Below are 6884 nucleotides of genomic sequence, written 5' to 3' on the forward strand. Positions count from 1 at the left end.
TGCATGCGATGAGGGTAAAGTCCATTTCGAATTGAGAGGCTAATGCCTCACCTTCCAATCCTATCGAGGATCCCTTCTTGGACTTCTTCAATGGGAAATTAGTCGCATAATGTCCCATCTCGTGACAATTAAAGCATCTCACTTTAGACTTGTCATCCTTCTTCCCTCCATGAGAAGAATTCGATTCGGAATGGGACACCTTCCCCTTCCCCTTCCCTTTCCTTGCCTTACTCGCTAAGGCCAGATTTTCTTCATCATCATCCTTGGATGAAGAACCATCTCATGTGCTCCTCCTGATCTCCTCCTGCATGAGATTCGACCACAGTCGTTCCCAATCTGGAAGTTTCTCCCTTCCATTCACAGAGTCTTGGTAGCTATTCCAGCTCTTTGGAAGGCTAAGGAGATCGAGGCTCACCATATCATCATCGACAATATTTATTCCCACACTTCCAAGCTCATCTCTACAGGTGGTGAGCTTGTTCAAATATGTGGAAATAGAATCGTCGTTCCCCATCATGATTCTTCGAAGCTTATTCTTGAGCGCCAATTTCCTCTGGTTGCTACTGTTCTGGTAGAGGTCCTTCAATGTCTTCCACATTGAATATGGAGTATCCTTCCCATGGAGATTCGAGACAGTATGGACTCGAACTCCCTCAAGGATGATCTGTCTCGCCCTCGCCACACACTTCTTCCATTCATCCAACTCTTGTGCATTACTTGAACCTAGCTTTGGGATTTATTGATCAATGAAATCCTTCAAGTCCTTGTCTTCTAATACAACCTCCATGTGATCTTTCCATGCTATGTAATTCGAGCTGCCTTCCAAGGCATACTCAAGTCTCAAGCCATAGAACGCCATTGGCCAACCTTGAAGTATGATAAGAATTCGATTTGCACCTGCAACCTCGAACTTCAAACTTCAAATTCTCTTCTCCGTATACAGTTCACAGCTCCGATACCATGTAGAAATTTCTCTATAGATCAGCTAGCTCTGATACCATGTAGAAACTCTGCAAATTCTCTACAAATCTCGCTTTAAGACTATGTAGAAAATCTGACTGTAGATTAACCCGATAATGCAATATACCAAAGCAAAATAATATAATCTACTTCTACTATCAAACTTGCGAAAGCTTAAAGATTGAGCAAGATTGAGCTGAACACATATGACCAGAAGAAGATTCAATGCACATGAAACACAGAAAATACTCAGGGGAAAGCCTCAACTAAAAACCCCATTATTTGTATTATCATACAAGGTAGAAATACATCAGAATTATACAAAGCCTTAGCTCTCACATCTAGCCAACTCTCAGTACAATCATCCTCGATGCTCACAGGAAAACAAAGCTTCTCACAAGCCTTCTCCTCTGCCCCTCCAAGCTCCTATTTCCTTGTGTAGTTTCTCCTAGGTGATCCTCCTGTTACCAAGTGGAAGACTGATCTCTCACACTGATCCTACACCCTGTTAGAACTGCGCAATCCTCCTATGCATTAATCCTTCTGCATGCATGAGTTTCCTTTATAGGAGAAAACATGCAACTGATAGTACACTGTCCTTGACATTTAGCTCAATTGGGTCTTTCTCTGAATAGACATGCATGAGTTTCTGATGAGGGAATCTTCACTTATCTCGAGAACACTAGTTGAGTGCATGCATGCATCAACTAACTGATAACTCACAATTAGTTCCTCAAATAGTTTGGAACTAATTTAACTGGACTTAACTCAGTAAACTGAGCTAACTAATTACAACTCAAATAGAACTCAATATTATCTCCTTAATTAATGGATAATATCCTTAATTTAAGGGCTAACTGTTGCATGACTTCACAAAGACTTCTAACTTGAATTTCTGCAGCTAATTAACCCATAATGAATTAATTAACTATTTTCAAGTAGTTGGTGAGACTAAATTCGAATTTTAATTCACAATTTTAATTCAAGGACAAATTAAAATTGTAATATTTTGGATTCTATTTTTATCATTTCTTGTTGCTATTTTCAACACCCTCGTGCCCTTTCAACTACCTTCATGCCTCTTGAGATTCCTCACTACTTTCTCATGCCTAAAGCCTAGTACAGGCTTAGTTTCTCTCAGCTTAACTGTTGACATCATAGGAGAACATTTACATTATGATAAAAAGAAGAAGAAGATGTAGAGGGTTCTTGTAGACCCTAGAGTGCTTGTCACCAAGGCGGTTGCTAGAGTACAAGAAAAAATTGTGTGGTTCTTTGGCTGCATGGAATTCCATTATGGTTGCCATTGTGTCTCGATCAACTATTCTGAGTCAACTTATTTACTGGTCGGGCATCCTAGCTGCAGGTCTTCCCACAAGAAACCCTAAATCTCTCCTCATAGGTTAAGATCCTTGCTCTCTTGTGCCCTGTAAGATAGAAACCATAGTTATACACGATGATAATTGAAGAACCACACCATAATTTTCACAATAGATAAATAAATAATCACGAAAAACTGAAATCAACTTTGGACCCCTAGATAGTCCTATCCTGTGCTACAGTGCAGTCAATTAATGTGATCTTTATGGGGTGTTTCTAGGCTACAAAATGTTTACAATAGTTCCTTAAAGAACTATCCATATCTCTCCTTGCTCTGATCAATGATCAAGAGGTGTTTTAGGGTGAAGGACCCATGGCATTTGTTATCTTCTATAGAGAAAATGCAATGCTAAGAGGCATATAGCTTCCCGGACTTCAAGATCCAACATTGTAATGCATGTGGCCAACTCCCTTGAATTGATGTTGGATGACTATGGAGGTTTCTTCTCAATGCCATATATGTTCATCCACAATACAAATATTACAATAGTCAAAGGGAATGGAATTCCATAAGAAAAACTGGTAATGTAACTTCCACTATTCCTAATAAAAGACAACTTCATCAAGAAGACTGTTGCACAACCCTTCTATAACTCCCTTGTCATTTAGACATTGATAATATCTCCCTTTTCCATCGGTAATGATATCCAGGAGATGATTTGTAACCAGTGCACCCATGTAAATGGGCGGAAATTGTTTCTCCTTTATTTACTTCATGATTTCTTTTGTCTCATGGTTTTTGCACATTCTCATCATTATTTTAAGGGAAAAAATGCATAATGCTCATTTTCATTGCCCCACGCAACATCTTGAAATGGTTTGAGAAGACCATATTCAAATCAAATCATGTCATCTTCATGACCCAAGCATGAACCCCGTAGCCTCACAAATGTTAAATCAATCGCATTTGGAAATGCGACTTGAAGAAGTACGACAACCTCATGATCTGTTGAATAAAAAGTGACCTTTGGGAGAAAAGTTGATCTGTGAGGTAGTTTGCGACTTATGAAGGTTGCATAGGTGCGTTACAATGAAGTCGCATATTCTTGTTGCTTCCTTGAGGTATAAAAATGCATTTGTGCAACCCCGATGGAAATGCGACTTACCAGAGGTCGCATAGTCGTGTTGCAGATAGGTCGCTCACTCTGGCTGCTTCTTTGAGGCTATAGAGTGCGACTATGCGACTTTGGTGGAAGTGTGACTTACCAGAGGTCGCATAGTCACATTGCAGATAGGTCGCTCACTCTAGCTGCTTCTTTGAGGCTATAGAGTGCGATTATGTGACCTTGGGAGAGTTCACAATTTGACAAATGTGACTTGATGGGAATTTATGACATAGAGCTTGTAACAAAGAAATTACAACTTGTGGGGATTTCCTTTCCGTTCCATATATTTTAATCTGGGATGGGCCTTCAATTAGATATCAATGGCTCTATACAACCCATCATCCACCGGACGTGCATACTTTCGCATCAATTTAGCAATGGTTATGAATTTCAAAATCTTGAGATTTGCAACTGGTGCTATTTTTTCTAAGTAGTTATCCAACAACTTGGAAATTTGATGATGGCAGCCCATGAAGGAGAATCAGCCAAGCCACCAGATTCGTATCCACCCAAATTTGAATCCACTACATCCTGATTCTCATCTTGTTGTAAACAAATTTCATAATATTTTATGCACTGCATCCACATCGAACCGAGTATCCCTGTTGTGCAAGGAAGGGATTAGCATATCCTCGAGGCAGGCACATTCGAGCTAATGCCCAATTCTTTTCCCTAGATCCAACTTGCAACAAATGGTGGTATCAAGCATCACAGTAGTACGAAGCAAGCCGAAGGGAAAGGTGATGGGTATGGCGTTTTTCTCTATAGGCAAGAAATTCACAATAGTCTCCACCATGATTCTCTGTTCGTGATGCTCCAAGGTAGCAACAAGGCTAGGCAACTTTGTCCGACCAGAAGCATCACATTTCTTGGAAAGCTCTTTCAGGGCCTATTTGGCATAATGCAAGAGCGATTTCCTAATTCTCTCATGCTTTATGCCTATGGATTTCATGGCCAATATTAATTTCTGATACATTTTAATGCCAAGAACTGACAAATCTTCGATCCACCAATCTCCGCCTGAACCGTTCTGTTGACAATTCTTGCTCTGCAGCCTACCAGAGCTGCTGGAATCTAGACGTGACAGGCTCGATGCCATCTGCTCCCTACAGGCCTTTGAAGTAATTGCATCAACACATTTTCTTACAATTTTCAGTTCCTCTGCAAGGGGGAGCAGATTCCCACAACTGTGTATAACTTCGGTAGATTTTTCAAGGATTTGGGCCACAACTTCGTTAAGATAGGCATTTATGCGAGCCATTAGGTTTCCTTTTGTGTATTCCTTAGTCATTTCAAGATATTGGGCAACACAGTGAAGATGGGCCACATTTGATGAGGTGATTTCAAAGTTGATGCCATCGCTGAAACTTTGCTGCTAATTCAAAAGTGTTTTCTCTACCAGATAAGTCAGGGAAATCTAGCTTTAAAGTTTCGCGGTCTCTTGCATTTGCTACTAGATTTTAGGTCCGCCTGCTCTGTGATACCAATAGAAACTTGTGCAATGCAAGGCACCCTCCATCGACATCTATAAGAATGTCACTTGGAACATCTGAAAAGAAAAAAAAAAAAAAAATCATATGTCCACTTTTTGATGTTGTTCCTTTGGTGTGATTGACCGATTCCTAGAGCTTGTATGGGACTATCTTTCCAACTCGCAACTTATGTTAGAAACCTTTCAATTCTGCATTTAACATTACCTTTTTGGAAAACAGTTGCCTTGTTGGATATGTGCCCGAGCCACCTCTCCTTCATCCCTGCAGAGAAGGTGAAACAAGCCAATCACTTTACCCCAACAACATACACATGTATATATTTGCACGTGGAAGCATGGAACTTGATGAACACAATGGAAATAACTCATTAACGGAACATGCATCCCAAGTATCCCAATTTAAGGTGTCATAAATTGTATGGTTGAGTGAATTATGCTTTCATTTGGAAATTAGCTCAACATTCAAGCACCTTAACAGGCTTATTAATTACAACTGATCATGGTATTATATGAGGCGCAAGGTAATCTCCTACTCATAGGATAGACGCCTAGGAATATCTTTGTTAATACGCATCTGAGGGTGAGGACTAGTTTAGAACAAGGTTGGACCTTCAATCACAGATTCCAGAGTTATCATTATGCAAGGGAAAGATATAATTCCCACAGACCCTATCGCACATGTTGAGGGGAAGGGTCTGCCAAGGGCCTGAGGGAAATGTGCTACTATGACTCCCACGATGATACCATGTGATTCCAAGGAGAGTGCACCCCTAGAGGCATGCGAATTTGGAGAAAACAAGGGGGGGAACACTCTTATAACAATCTAGGGTTTTTCCCAAACCCTAATATTTTCAATCTCATAGGAAGCCACCTTGAATGCATGCTTGTTCAAATACAAGACCTCCACTGATTGCGACGTGTATCATGCAAAATTGAGCTTTAAAATCACGAGAAAATCTTAATGAAAATGAAATCACTAACCTTCGAAACCTTAATAGCTTAGGGTGAGTGGTGGGGTACCCAAATTTTGAATATGCCCAAAAATTTGGGTGATGTTGTAGTGGCTACAACAATTGGCGAACCACTGGTAGAATCCATTATCTCTGTCAACATCCCTGTAGTAGTTCGAATGCGAATAATGATGCAAGGGAATATTGAACAGATGTTATGGGTTCCTCTTGCATTGCCACGACCTTTGTAGATATGCCTTCCCTCATGCCTCAGCTAGGTCTTGCTAGTCAATAAACACCCAATTGACAGTTCAGACATGTAGGTAGTTGATGATAATGTAAAGAATAGGGTAGAGGCCTTATTGTATTCAGAATTTTAAAAGTAATTTTCCGATGTTTCTCCATTGCCAGCGGGCCAAGATAGTACCCCGGTGGAGTCACTTCAAGCAATCACAAATGTTGCTCGGTTTCCAGCGAGCCTGGTCAGTATCCTGATGGAGTCGTTGCATTACCTCTCTGCGCAGGAAGCCTTTCTCGATCCTTTACCCTTTATTTGGTTTCATTTTCTTTTACATGTGCATTTGCACTTATTTCTGGGCATTCATTGCGCTAGGGTGGATGAGGGATCCCAACTTATTTTACAAGCAAGAAAGGTTGTTTCTTGTTTGACAGAAAATCAGAGATATCCCGATTTAGGTTTGTTGTCATGCCAGGCTTCCACATCTCATTTGCAGTGAGCAAGTGAACAACGAACACAAGTCATTGAAACAATCAAGACCATGTTGAGCATGAGTTTTAGGTTATGGGTATAGGTCGCTTAAATTGATTAGGGTTCCTCATGAGCAATCTATTCTTATTTTTCTTGTAGATAAATTAGGTTCGCAGGAGAGATATCCAGGATGCAACTTTGATGAATGGCTCCTAGATAGGCTACTCATTGGTGTAACCATCACAACTACACACCATCATTAGGGCTAGGGTTTTGGTTCTAGGGTT

The 6884-nt window shown here is 40.4% G+C and overlaps 1 pseudogene; it reads right to left on the reverse strand.

Moving 5' to 3' along the window:
- Nucleotides 1–3696: 3696 nt before the first annotated feature.
- LOC149162548 (BTB/POZ domain-containing protein At5g48800 pseudogene) lies at nucleotides 3697–5023 on the reverse strand (annotated as a pseudogene).
- Between the last annotated feature and the right edge of the window lie 1861 nt (nucleotides 5024–6884).

Source organism: Pinus tabuliformis, chromosome 5_2 (assembly GCF_031772625.1).
Source record: "Pinus tabuliformis cultivar Carrire ecotype Pingquan chromosome 5_2, CPIR1, whole genome shotgun sequence".
Lineage (NCBI taxonomy): Eukaryota > Viridiplantae > Streptophyta > Pinopsida > Pinales > Pinaceae > Pinus > Pinus tabuliformis.